Consider the following 13417-nt stretch of genomic DNA (forward strand, 5'->3'; position numbering starts at 1 on the left):
ATCCCCAACCAGAAAATTAATGCGTTACCATTGCCCAGGCTGAAATGCAAACTCTGAAAGGCAAGGAATAGCTTTCTGGGCAGCAATCTTTAATAGATGTGCCAGGGACCCAGAGGCCTGGATGCATCTTTAAAAAGTCATTATAAATAACAGAGCCCTCGGTTATAGGCCCTTCCCCAACCTGCGTGGCCTACACCAGCCTCAACAAATAGCAAAGTTTCATGGATGTTTGAGGCCATTAGCTCATTTAATCTTACTTCCTGTGGAGCACAGGCCGTTACTATTTAAGTCCGAAGACTTTCATTAGACCAAAGCATTTCAGCCCTGTTGTGAGCAACAGGCAGAGAACACGAGAAACTAATGAGCTGCCAATGCCTGAGGTCTCTGCACTGGCAGGGAATTGATTGGGTGAGGCCATACTCAGAGTAGTTATCAATGGTTTGCTGTCAAACTGGGAGGGTTCCTCTAGTGGGGTCCAGTAGGAGTCAGTCCTGGATCCAGTACTAGTCAATATTTTCATTAATGACTTGGATAATGGAGTGGAGAGTGTGATAATAAAATCTGCAGATGACACCAAGCTGGAGGGGTTGCAAACACTTTGGAGGACAGGCTCAGAATTCAGAATGACCATGCCAAATTGGAGAACTGGGCTGAAATCTAGAAGATGAAATTCGATACAGAGAAGTGCAAAGTTCTTCATTTAGGAGGGAAAAATCAAAAGCACAACTAGAAAATGGGGAAGAACTGGCTCAGTGGCAGTGCTGCTGAAAAGGATGCGAAGGTTACGGTGGGTCACAAATGAGTATGAGCTGACAACGTGATGCCTCTGCAAAAAAGGTCCATTCTGGGATGTATTTACAGGAATGTTGTAAGACAGACATGGAAGGTAATTGTCCTGCTCTACTCAGCACTGATAAGATCTCAGCTGGAGCACTGTGTCCAGCTCTGGGCACCGCACCTTAGGAAAGATGTGGCCAAATTGGAGAGAGAAAAGGTTTAGAGAACCTGACCTAGGAGGAAAAATTAAAAAACCTGGCATGTTACTCTTGAGAAAAGAAGACAGAGGGGGCACCTGATAAGAGTCTTCAAATATGTTAAGGGCTGTTATAAGGAGGACAGTGTTCGACTGTTTTTCATGTCAACTGAAGGTAGGAAAAGAAGTGATGGGCTCAATCTGCAGCAAGGGAACTTAGGTTAGTTATAAGGAAAAACTTCCTAACTCTCAGGTTAGCAAAGCTCTGGAACAGGTTTACCAAGGAAGGTTGTGGAATCCCCATTACTGGAGGTTTTCAAGAGTAGGTTACACAGACACCTGTCAGGGACTGTCTTGGTCCCGCATCAGTGCGGGGGGCTGGTCTTGATGACCTCTTGAGGTCCCTTTTAGCCCTACAACTCTATAATTCCATGCCCAGATGTTCAACAGCTGGCAACCCACACCCCACACTGCATGGGAAATTGACAACCCCCCTACGGCCCCCGCCAATTTGACCTCGGGGGAAAATTCCTTCCTGACCTCTAATCTGTCATCCCTGAGCATGTGAGCAAGACCCACTGGCCAGCCAGCTAGAAAGAAGATTCTGTGGACCACCCTAGAACATTGGTTCACCCCTTCTGGGGTCTAGTGTTCAGCTGGGGCAGATCTGTGCTGCTTCAGGCTCACGCTGTTCTCTTCCCAAGGGACTGACTGACCCAGGATTTCTCTGGGGCAAGGTATCGTGTACAAATCCTGAAACCCGTCTGGCCCAAGCTCTTAGCCAATAGCCAGGGCCTTGCAAAACTGGTCCTCTTTGGATGACACCTCGCTCAGACAAGGCAGGTCTATTCCAGGTGTGATGGTGTTTATTTACAAAGAACGCCCACAGTACCCTGTTTCCCAATACACCGCAGAAAACAATCAGCAGGCAGGTTCCCTGCAGCACAGTCCCCACCTTTGCCCCCCCCAGTGGGCTCTGTGACCAAGAAGCTCTGTCTCTCTGCTTTCTCTGAGTCATGCTCCCATCTCCTTCTCTTGGCTTGATGGCTCCAACCCACGCTGATCTCCTAAGGCTCGGGTTTGCAACCAGCTCAGCTCTGACCCACCACGTCTCCTGGCAGTCACTTCCTGTCTCGGTGGCTCCCTCTACTCCATATGGGAGCCAGTGGCACTAAGGAGGTCTGTGATTGTCACCAGATGGCAGCCGCCAGTGCCTAGCAACATCACACCCCCTACCTGCACAATTTGTGGGTCGGCCGATTGTTATATTGAGCCATAGAACATAGTTCTGCATCTAAGAACAAATAGATACATTCACACACTATTTCAAGGTGCTTGGAAAAATACACACACACTTCAGATCTTTCTGAAAACTTCAACATCAGGACCAGGGGTAGGTGGAGTGGAGCTGCTTTTCACTTTCTAACAGGTATGACCCAGCTCTACACCTGTATGACCCATCGATCCCACCCTGCGTTCCTTCTCTCTACTGGTATGATCCACCTCTAGCCCGCTATAACCCATCCCTAGCTCTCTTCCCCAGTACAAGCCACCCAGCAAACAGCCAGAAAGGCCATGTCTAGAGCCAGGACGATGCAGCACCTTGCCCAGGAGGGTGCCTATGGGCTGAGCTGACTGCACCCCCTAGGCCACAGTGTGGCTGGCACGATGCCGCCGCAGGCTGCCATTGGTGGTGTAGCTGCGCCCACAGTCATGGCACTGGTAGGGCCGCTCCCCGGTGTGGCTTCGGTAGTGCAGGTAGAGCTCCGAGCTGCAGGGGAAGGCGTCCCCGCAGTGGCTGCAGCGGTAGGGCCGCTCTCCGGTGTGAGTGGCCCGGTGGTGGGTGAGGTGGGAGGTCTGCCGGAAGCGGCGCCCACAGTCGGGGCAAGGGTAGGGCCGCTCTCCGGTATGGATCCGCTGGTGCGTCTTGAGCAGGAAACTGCGGGAGAATCCTTTCCCGCAGTCGGGGCAGTGATGGGGTTTGTCCCCTGCATGGCCGCGCCAGTGATGCAGGAAGTGGCCACGGAGCTGGAAGCCCTCCCCACACTGGGGGCACCGGTAGGGGGGCTCCTCGCCCGTATCCCCGTGGGTCCTCTGGTGAGCGGTGCAGTGGGAGCGGATGGCAAAGCTCTTCCCACAGTCAGGGCATTCATAGGGTCTCTCCCCAGTGTGGGTGCGCTGGTGGGTGACCAGAGCCGAGCGTTGGCTGAACCCCCTTCCGCACTGGGCACAGCTGTAGGGGCGCTCCCCGGTGTGGGTGCGCTGGTGGGTCAGGAGGGAGGCGCTGAGGGCGAAGGCCTTGCCACAGTCGGGGCACCGGTAGGGTCTCTCGCCCGTGTGGGTGCGGCGGTGCCGGATGAGGCTGGAGTGCTGGGAGAAGACCCGGCCACACTGGGCGCAGCTGTAGGGCCGCTCCCCGGTGTGGATTCGCCGGTGGGTGACCAGGTATGAGTACTGGCGGAAGCTCTTCCCGCAGTCAGGGCAGATGGTCAGCGCGTCGCCCATGGGGGCTCCCTGTGCGTGTCCCCCCGCCAGGCAGCTCCGCTCTGCAGGCCCTGCTCCCGGGGGGCTCCCTGCCTGCGCCCTAGGGGCTGCTGGGGGGCCAAAAGCAGCCAGGCCCCTTCCCTGCACCCGGCCAAGGGAGGCAGACCCCGAGGGGCAGGAGCGAACCCCCAAGCCTGCCCCGCGGGGGAGCGGAGGGACCGGGGCTGTCCCCAAGGCGCAGCGGGCTGGGTGGGGGGATCCCGCCTGGCTCAGCTGTACAGACCCCCGGGCTGCCCCGAAGCTGGGGGATGGGGTCTCTCCGGTCCCAGTTTGGCTCCGGCCGCTGCCTCCGGGCAGCGATCTGCTGCCTCGGCTGCTGCACCGCCCCCTCCGGGCTCCCCGCTCCCCGCCAGGCCGGTGCCGGGCGCGACGGGGCTGGGACAGGAAGGTCCTTGCGCTATTGCAGCCCGGCCCCATGTGCTCTGGGGTGGGGAAGCCCTGGGCTTAACCCTTCCCTGCCCAGCACGCTTCCTCCTAGCCCGGTCGCCTTCCCCACAAAGTGAGGGGGGTTTGAACCCCCCCCCCCCGCAAAATACCGGGAGATCCCTGGGGCTTTGGAGTCCCCAGCTGGCCGGTGCAATGCTACAGACTTCCACTTGGCTACGGCCAGCGATGTGCGGTTTGGGGTTTTTTGTTCGGTGCTACCCTGTTTGCTGCCTCCGCCTTTCCCCATTATCTGGTCCGGGGGTAGCCGGGTGTGCCAGGCAGGGGTGGGCTTGTCACAGTGTTGCTACCTCTCCTCTTTCCTCCTCTCCTGGGGTTGGGGGGGGGGAGCCCTTTGTGATAGCTAGCGGTCACACTGTGCGACCCCCTGTGAAATCTGTTTTAAATGGAGACACACGTAAAGAAAGGGATTTGTTTATTTTGCAAAAGCATCCTGCAGCGTCCAGGGCTGGGCGATTGCCTCTAAAACCCCCCAGTGAATAGAGGAAGGGATGGTGATATTTCTGTATCAGTCTCCTCCCTTTGGACATTAGAAAGTTTCTGAAGTAAACAAACATTTAATGTGCACAGACCACTGCAACCAGCCTAAAGCTTTGGGAACAATATGTGCCCTACTTCTGAATACCTTTTAACCACAAGCGATTAGGCAGAAAATCAGCCATTGTTCCTGATCCATTGTCCCCTCCCTTGACACTGCTACGCACAGGGATCCAGTTTTCAAAACAAACTTTGCACTTCTCTGCTTTGGCACAAGCATATGAGGACTTGGCTCCTTGATCTTATTGCAGAGATGTTTGCTCGGGCCTTTTCCTCACTGCTAAAACCAGAGTTCCTTGTCTTCGCTGTGTGGTTAGGAGAAAAGCTCCTGAACCTTCATTACCCCCAATGGCAGGTTACTGCATGGGCCAATGGGGCCCACGCCTGGGGGCCCCCAGAAAAATCTCCCTTCCTTCCCACTGCAGCCTCAGGGCTGGAAGAGCTCTCAGTCCCCACCACAACCCCAGGGCTGGTGTGGAAGCAGTCTCCAGTCTTAGTGCCATAGTGGGGGCGGACGCTAGTAAGGGCTGTGGGGAAGGGGCAGAACCAGAGTGGGGCCATGGGCAGAATGCAGGCTGGAGAAGGGGCAGAATGGGGTGGGCCTGTGGGCAGGGCCCCAGGCGTGGGGCAGGGCCATGGTTCCAGTGCCAGGGCCCCCTCCCTTGCTCTGGCCCAGGGCCCCCAGACATCTTGATCTGCCTCTGGTTACCCCAAGTTAAAAACACAAGAAAACTATAATCCCCTTTTGTAGAGGTGAGGAGGCCTTAGGGCTAGTTTCCCTCAGGGACTTAGGCACTGAATGCTCAGTGTCACCCTGCCTCGCTTTTGGGCACTGAGAAATTCCCAGGGACACCCTGCCTGTCACTGATCCTGAGCGAGGTGCCCGGGCTCCCTATGCAATGCCTGGGGAGAGAGGCGCCTCAGAGCAGGATCCACAAAAGCCAGCATGGTGGCAGGGAGCTGCCTAAACCAGCCAATGGGAGATGCCGAACAGAGGGGCATGTGCTAAGCCCCATCCACTCACCCAGGTCAGTGCCTAAATCCCCACAGCAGGTAGGCACCACGCTCTGCTGGGAAATGGGAACCCCTCTCCTGAGGTCAGGGGGTCAGGGGACTTAGGTGCCTCAACAGTTTCTTGTGAGACTGATCTAAGCACAAACAGCTAGAGGAGGAAGGATTGGTGCCCACTTTGTAACTTTTAGCCCAGGGGTGAGAGCATTCAGCAGGGCTGTGGAAACCCCTGTTCAAATCCTTTCTCCCCCTCTGCCCAAGGGAGGAAATTGAACCTGGGTATTGCCACCCTTACTTCTCCACTGCTGCTGGCAGCAGCGCTGTCTTCAGGCCTAGGTGCCTGGCCAACAGCTGCCATTCTCTAGCTGCCCAGCTCTGAAGGCAGCGCAGAAACAAGGGTGGCAATTCCACAACCCCCCCACCTGACTATCTTTCGGGTCAGGACCCCCACGGTTATAAGACTGTGAAATTTAAGATTTCAATATCTCAAACCATGAAATTCAAGATGTTTTAAATGCTGTGACCGTGAAATTTACCAAAATGAACTGTGAATTTGGTAGGGCCCTAAAGATAAGCATTGACACCCCTCATCTCCCAGGTTTGTGATTCGCTGTGGGACATTGGCAGCCAGATGCCTAGGATAAGGCAGCAATGTGCATGCTCAAAGGCAGAAACTTAGGCATCTAAGGAACTTGTACCCTGAAAATGTAGCTGCTGAGTTTGTTTAGGTGCTAAAGGGTTTGGCGGAAGTTTTGGGAATTGCAAATGGAGCCTAAACCTTTGAAAATCTCACCCTAAGTCTCTATAAAGAGGCACAAAGAAGACCCAGGAATTATAGACCAGTCAGCCTCACTTTGATAGCTGGAAAGAGATGGGAACATGTTATTAAACAATGAGTTTGTAAGCACCTGGAGGATAATCGGTTTATAAGGAATAGCCAGCTTGGGTTTGTCAAGAACAAACCACGTAAACCAACTCATTTTCTTTATTTGACAGGGTTACTGGCCTAGTGGTTAGCAGGGAAGGAGTAGATATGATATACCTTGATTTTAGCAAGGCTTTTTAAACAGTCTCACATGACATTCTCATGAACAAACTAAAGAAATGCGATCTAGATGAAATGTGGTTGAAGGACCATACTTAAAGAACAGTTACCAATGGCTCACTATCAAACTGGCAGGGTGGATCTAGAAGGGTCCCCTCAGAGGTCAGTCCTGGGTCTGGTACTAGTCAATATTTTCATTAATGACTTCTTGGATAATGGAGTGGAGAGTAGGTTTATAAAATGTGTAGCTGGCACCAAGCAGGGAGGGGTTGCAAGCACTTTGGCGGACAGAATTAGAATTCAAAATGACCTTGACAAGTTGAAGACCCCCAAATGTATATATTTATTTAAATGTCACGCTTTTCAGGTGTAAAACTCATGATTTTTGAAAGATTGACACCTCCAATCTATCTCGGGTTTGTATACCTATATTCAGTAAAAATTACAGTAGGAATTTGCCTCTGAGAAGGATTTCATACAAGATAGAATAGTGCCCTTAGAGCCAGATTTTTAAAAGGTATTTAGGTGACTAGTGGGATTTTCAAAAGCATCTAGATATTTTCAACCCTTAAAAATCTGGCCTGTGATGACTATTTAGGATTGAAGTTTGACACACAAGTGATGTGAAAAAGGATGATGGTGCTGCTTAGAGAGGCAAAGTAACAGCTGCAATGGGCAATCCCCGTTGGTGGATCAAAGGAAACTGAAGAGGTTTTGATATCAAACCAGGAAATTGGTCAGCCTAAAAGTCGCATGATCCCAAAGAGTAAACTTGGGTATAAACAACAACAACCCCCGCCCCCCAAATTTAGAATTAAAATCTAATGTTGCAGGAGAAACAGGAAGTGCTATACTAGAAACACAGAAGTGTAACTGCTGAAACTACTAACAACGATTAATATTGTGAATGATTATTGCTATTAAAAGATCAATCACATAGCACAATCCAGCTGCACAGTGTTAATGCAGATCAAGGAACGTGACTATTCCCCTCTATTCGGCATTGGTGAGGCCTCATCTGGAGTACTGTGTTCAGTTTTGGGCCCCACACTACAAGAAGGATGTGGAAAAATTGGAGAGAGTCCAGCGGAGGATAACAAAAATGATTAGGGGGCTGGAGCACATGACTTATGAGGAGAGGCTGAGGGAACTGGGGTTATTTAGTCTGTAGAAGAGAAGAATGAAGGGGGATTTGATAGCTGCTTTCAACTACCTGAAAGGGGGTTCCAAAGAGGATGGAGTTAGAGTGTTTTCAGTGGTACCAGATGACAGAACAAGGAGTAATGGTCTCAAGTTGCAGTGGGGGAGGTTTAGGTTGGATATTAGGAAAAACTTTTTCACTAGGAGGGTGGTGAAGCACTGGAATGGGTTACCTAGGGAGGTGGTGGAATCTCCTTCCTTAGAGGTTTTTAAGGCCCGGCTTGACAAAGCCCTACCTGGGATGATTTAATTGGTGTTGGTCCTGCTTTGAGCAGGGGGTTGGACTAGATACCTCCTGAGGTCTCTTCCAACCCTGATAGTCTACGATTCTATGCAGGTAAATGAAGTGCTAAGCGCAATCCAAACAACATTTTAAAAAGTAAATAGTTTCCAGGCGTGAAACTCCATTTCCAGTGGATTCCAAGGAAAGGCCAGTTCAGTCCAGGCAATGAGAAGAGCAGCAAACTTGTCTTATGTAGCACCTAAAGGCTCCAACCCCACTGTGCTAAGCCTTGTGCAGAAACAGTGAGAGACCATCCCCAACAGGACGAGCTTATGGTCTACACAGAGGGAGGGGAAACTGACTTTGGCAAGGTCACACAGTGTGTCAATGGCAGAGCCAGGAATACAATCCAGGAGTCCCAAGTCTACATCCATGGCCTGCACAATCTCAGGGGTGTGTGTGGGGGTGTGTGTGTGTGTGTGTGTGGGGAGGAATGATGACTCTCCAGATGCTACCGTAATACACTTAGTAACAAGTCATAGGGATGTGATCTCTGTTGCCATGATGATGCATTCATGAATGAATAGGAAATTGAGCCTTAAGCTTACGTCTCATCATGCACACATGGAGGAGCAGCTAGGAGCCAGGACTCTGGGCTAGAGCAGGGGGGCTGGCAGTCAGCTGTGTATGTGTCAGAGCCCCACCAGCTCCTGATCCCCAAGGGACAACGGCGCCTCACCCAGCTAGATCAGAGTCTGGTAATTCTCCTGCATGACGTCCCTGTAGAGTTCCCTCTGCCCTGCGTCCAGGAGCCCCCACTCCTCCCGGGAGAAACGCAGGGCCAATCCCCATACTCCCAGCACCTGGAACCCCAAGGGACCCTGCAATGTTGCCCCAGTCCCCAGCAGGGACTAAGTACAGTGGGGATGGAGGGGGCTGGGGTCCTGTCACATAGATGCCAATTTTCCCCGTGCCAGTGGCTGCTCATGCCCCTCTGCCCCGGCCCCACCCTCACCCTTTCCCTACCCCCATTCCAACCCCTTCCCCAAAGTCCCTGCCCCAACTCCGCCCCCTCCCTGCCCCTATTGGACCCCTTCCCCAAATCCCCACCCCGGCCCTGCTGCATTTCCCCTCCTCCCCCCTCCCTCCCAGCTGCACGAATCAGCTGTTTCACAGCGCAAGCACTGGGAGGGAAGGGGGAGAAGCAGGATGCGGCAGTGCGCCAGAGGAGGAGGCGGAGGCAGAGGTGAAGGTGAACTTACAGTCTGTTCAATAGATACACAGCATCCAGGGCTGGGGCTGAGGCAAGGGATTGGGGTGTGGGCTTACCTCAGGTGGCTCCCGATCAGCGGCGCAGTGGGGGTGCTAAGGCAGGCTTCCTGCCTGTCCTGGCATCGCGAACCATGCTGGACCCTGGAAGCAGCCAGCAGCAAGTCCGGCTCCTAGGTGGAGGCATGCAAGGGGCTCCATGCGGCTCTCACCCACAAACACCACCCCGCACAGCTCCCATTGGCCAGGATCCAGCCAATGGGAATGAAGAGCCAGTGCTCGGGGTGGGGGCAGCACGCGGAGCCCTGTGGCCCCCCTGCCTAGGAGCTGGACCTGCTGCTGGCCGCTTCTGGGGCGCAGTGCGGTGTCGGAACAGGTAGGGACCTTAGCCAGGCAGCACCGCCAACGGGACTTTTAATGGCCCAGGTTGCCGGTGCTGACCAGAGCCGCTGCAACCCAGTGCCTGACATTCTGCGACCCAGTACCGGGTTGCGACCTGCAGTTTGAAAACCACTGATCTAGTCTGACCTCCTGTATGGCACAGGCCAGAGAACTCCCTCAAAATAATTCCTAGAGCAGAGCTCATAGGAAAGCCTCCACTCCTGATTTAAAAATTGCCAGGGATGGAGAATCCACCATGACCCATGGTAAACTGTTCCATTGGTTAACTGCTCTGTTAAAAATGTATGCCTTATTGCCACCTTTTATGCCTAACGGACTGGGTGATCCAACCCTCATTACAATTAATAGAGGGGGCATCTGAACCCCGTGGTTCTCTCTGAACCTCCTCCCCCCAAAACACGGATCAAAAAGGCACTAGCAGTCTGGCTGGAAATCAAGGAATTCAATCCAAGCGGTTGTTGAAATAAATGAGGCCCCTAAAAATGTTGAACTCGCCTTAGCTGTACCTCTGTGCAGGAGGGAACATGTATGGAAGGAACCACATGTGTGCGCTTTAAGGGGTGTTTTAGGGGATGAATCTTGGCTAATACACACCCCAGGGCTGGGACATGTATGGGGGGGTGCGCGTGGCATTCTATGCTGTATGGGTTCTCCGGTGTGTAATAAGGTGGGAGCTCCGAACAAATTTCTTCCCGCACTGGGGGCATTTGAAGGGTCTCTCCCCGGTGTGGATCCGCAGGTGGCTGGCCAGGGTGGATCCTTGAGTGAAGCACTTCTCACAGATGGGACATTTGTACGTTTTCTCCCCTGTATGAACCGTCCGGTGCCGGATCAGCTGGGAGCTCTGGACAAAACCCCTCCCACAGGGGCACCTGTAGGGCCGCTCCCCTGTGTGGGTGCGCTGGTGCTGCAGGAGGTGGCAGCTCTGAGCAAAGCCCTTCCCGCAGTTGGAGCATTTATAGGGCCGCTCCCCCGTGTGGCTGCGCTGGTGCCGGTGCAGGTTGGGGATCTCGCTGAAGCCCTTCCCGCAGTCAGGGCATTTATAGGGTCTCTCTCCCGTGTGGGTCCGGCAGTGCAGGGTGAGCTGGGAGTGCCACAGGAAGCCCTTCCCGCAGTTGGGGCATTGGTGGGGTGCTCCCCCGTGTGGGTGCGTTGGTGGCGAATCAGGAGGGAGCTCAGGCTGAAACTCTTCCCGCACACACTGCAGCTGTAAGGGTGCTCCCTGGTGTGGGTGCGCTGGTGCTGGATCAGGGCCAAGCTCTCGCCAAAGCCCTTCCCACAGTCAGGGCACTGGTAGGGGCGCTCCCTGGTGTGGGATCTCTGGTGTTGGAGGAGCTGGGAGCTCCAAGGAAAGCTTTTTCCACACTTGGGGCTTGTATTCGCTCTCTCCCCTGCCTGGGTTCCCCAAGACACCATGTCATATTCAGCTTCAACACCAGCTCTGGATTGACTCAGTTTCCCTGTTGGGGAGGCTCTCCATTGCTGTTCTGCCCCATCGATGTCTCCCCGCTCGGGGCTCTGGGACACCCTGGGCAGCTCCGCTCCTGCAGGTTCCCACTGGGGGATCTCCTCAAAGTTCCCACTTGTCATCCCGGCATCTACTGGGAGAGTGAAAAAATCCAGCTGGGGCTCGCTCCCTGTGCTGGGGTGAGAGGGAGCAGCAAAGGGGTTTCTCACTGAGCAGAAAACCTGATGGGCAGGAAGCGAATCCCCCAAAGCCTTTCCCAGAGGGAGAGGAGGGGCCAGGGCTGCCCCATCATCCCAGCTTAGCCCTCAGAGAAAGGCTGGGGGAGGGGAGGGCTCCTGCCAAAGGTGGGATCTGGGAGTAACAGCTGCCCTGAGGACAGAGACCTGCTGGGGACGATACTGAGATGAGACAGAACTGGGGGGCTCCCTGCAGCTTTGCTGGGATCCAAACTTTCCCCTTCACTCCTGGATGGTCTCTGAGCCGGTGTTGCTCATCCCTCACCTGTCTGGGCGCCTCTCGGGGTCTGCCTTTCCTCAGAGCCCTGGAGATCTGGGACCCTCGGCTCTTCCCTTCGCTTCATGTGGGGGATCGTGGCTGCTCAGGGGAAGGAAACAGGTGAGATGGGACTTGGTGAAATTCTTGCCCCCAGGTCTCGGTACGTAGAACAGCTCATTGATTTTAACCCAGCCCTGCTCTCTGCTGGAGGCGCAGGGTCCCTGTGCTGCTGGAGCTGATCCCCCAGAAATCTAAGCAGGGAAGAGCCCTGAGCCAAAGCTGCCCTGGGGCCATCAAAGCCCATCGAGCTCCTAATCCCCGAGGGGCAGCGGCGCCTCACCCAGAGAAATCAGAGTCTGGTAATTCTCCTGCATGACGTCCCTGTAGAGCTGCCTCTGCCCTTCGTCCAGGAGCCCCCACTCCTCCCAGGAGCCCCCGCCTCGAGCCCCACCGGCGCCTGGAACCAGAAGGGAAGCGGGCCCCGCTCAGCGCCTGCCTCTGTGGCCACATTCCCACCACTAGGGCTGGGGCAGGAACTACTTTAGGATCGGACTAGGATGGTGGTGGGGTCTTGTGCTGCTTTTAGTGCGGTCCCCTTTGCAAAGGTCTCTGGGAAATGGTCTCCCTTTGCAGTGCACCAGAGTTGGCTGTTTGTTTGGGGCGTGCTGGAGATTTCAGACCTACCCCCTCTTGAATATTCATGAAGGGGCGGGGAGCTGTTACCTTTGTTCAAGACAGTCTGCTTTGCTGAAAGATCTGCTCTGGCTCAAGTAGGAATTAATTCTGGGCCGGTCTCTGACCTGTGTTATACGGGAGGTCAGACTAGATGATCCTAGTGGTCCTTTGTGGCTTTAAGATCTACAAATCTCTCCACTAGCCTGGTGGGTGCAAGGAGGCCCAGGGGGCAGGGTTGGGCACCGAGAATGATCAGCAGCCAGGACAGACTGTCATATGGAGTGAGACTGGAAAGCCAGGGGCTGGTTAGCCTAGAGAGGGGAGGAATGAGAGGGGACCCGAAAGACGAGCGAGGTAGAGACAGTAGCTTAGGATCTCCTGTGCCACAAGACCATCAGGGCACGGTCAATGGACTTGAAAGGCAACACATTTCAGAGGAAGAACTTTACGACAGCAGTCCTAGCCAAGAGACAGGCCTCCCCAAGGCAGACACAAGGTGGGAGAGGGAAAGAGGCACAAAGAAGGGAATGACTCCCTCAAGGTCCAGGAATACCCAGTCCCATGCTAGTACCTTCTCCACCACAAGATTGCACACATCTGTTTCTCCAGCAGGCCCTACTCACTGCACGCATCAGGGGCTCCTTTCCTGCCATTCTCTCACTGAAGATCCCTATGTGCCACCCTCCCAACCCCTCTATTTCAGGGACTCCCTCCTTCTCCTTCATGCCAGGGGCTCTGTGTGTCCCCCATTCCCTCCCATGCCAGCAGTTCCCACACATTTCCAGTAGCATGTGCTGCAGCAGGACAGGCCTGGCTCTTTACAATAGTTGAGTTCAGGTGTTATTCCAGCAACCTCTCACCACTTTCTGGAGGAACCCAAGCGAGAGAACAGAATTGGTAACCGTTAACAATTGACATCTCTGCCAAACTGGAGCAGACTTTCCAGGACAAAGAAAAGGCAGTTCTCTAGCCCAAGGGCTTTCCCTCTGCCGAATTTCAGAACTCTGCTACAAACGAGAGAGATGTCAGAGCTTCTCAAAGAAAGGCTGCAGAAGCATTTAATAAATCAAAACATGGACATTTTTGTTATTTTACTGTTTCCAGCCTGGTTACACACAGAGGGACCAATCA

At 54.0% G+C, this 13417-nt stretch overlaps 1 pseudogene; it reads right to left on the reverse strand.

The window, feature by feature from the left end:
- Positions 1–1817: 1817 nt before the first annotated feature.
- Positions 1818–12107, reverse strand: LOC115651489 (annotated as a pseudogene).
- Positions 12108–13417: the final 1310 nt, after the last annotated feature.

This window comes from Gopherus evgoodei, chromosome 4 (assembly GCF_007399415.2).
Source record: "Gopherus evgoodei ecotype Sinaloan lineage chromosome 4, rGopEvg1_v1.p, whole genome shotgun sequence".
Classification (NCBI taxonomy): Eukaryota; Metazoa; Chordata; order Testudines; family Testudinidae; genus Gopherus; species Gopherus evgoodei.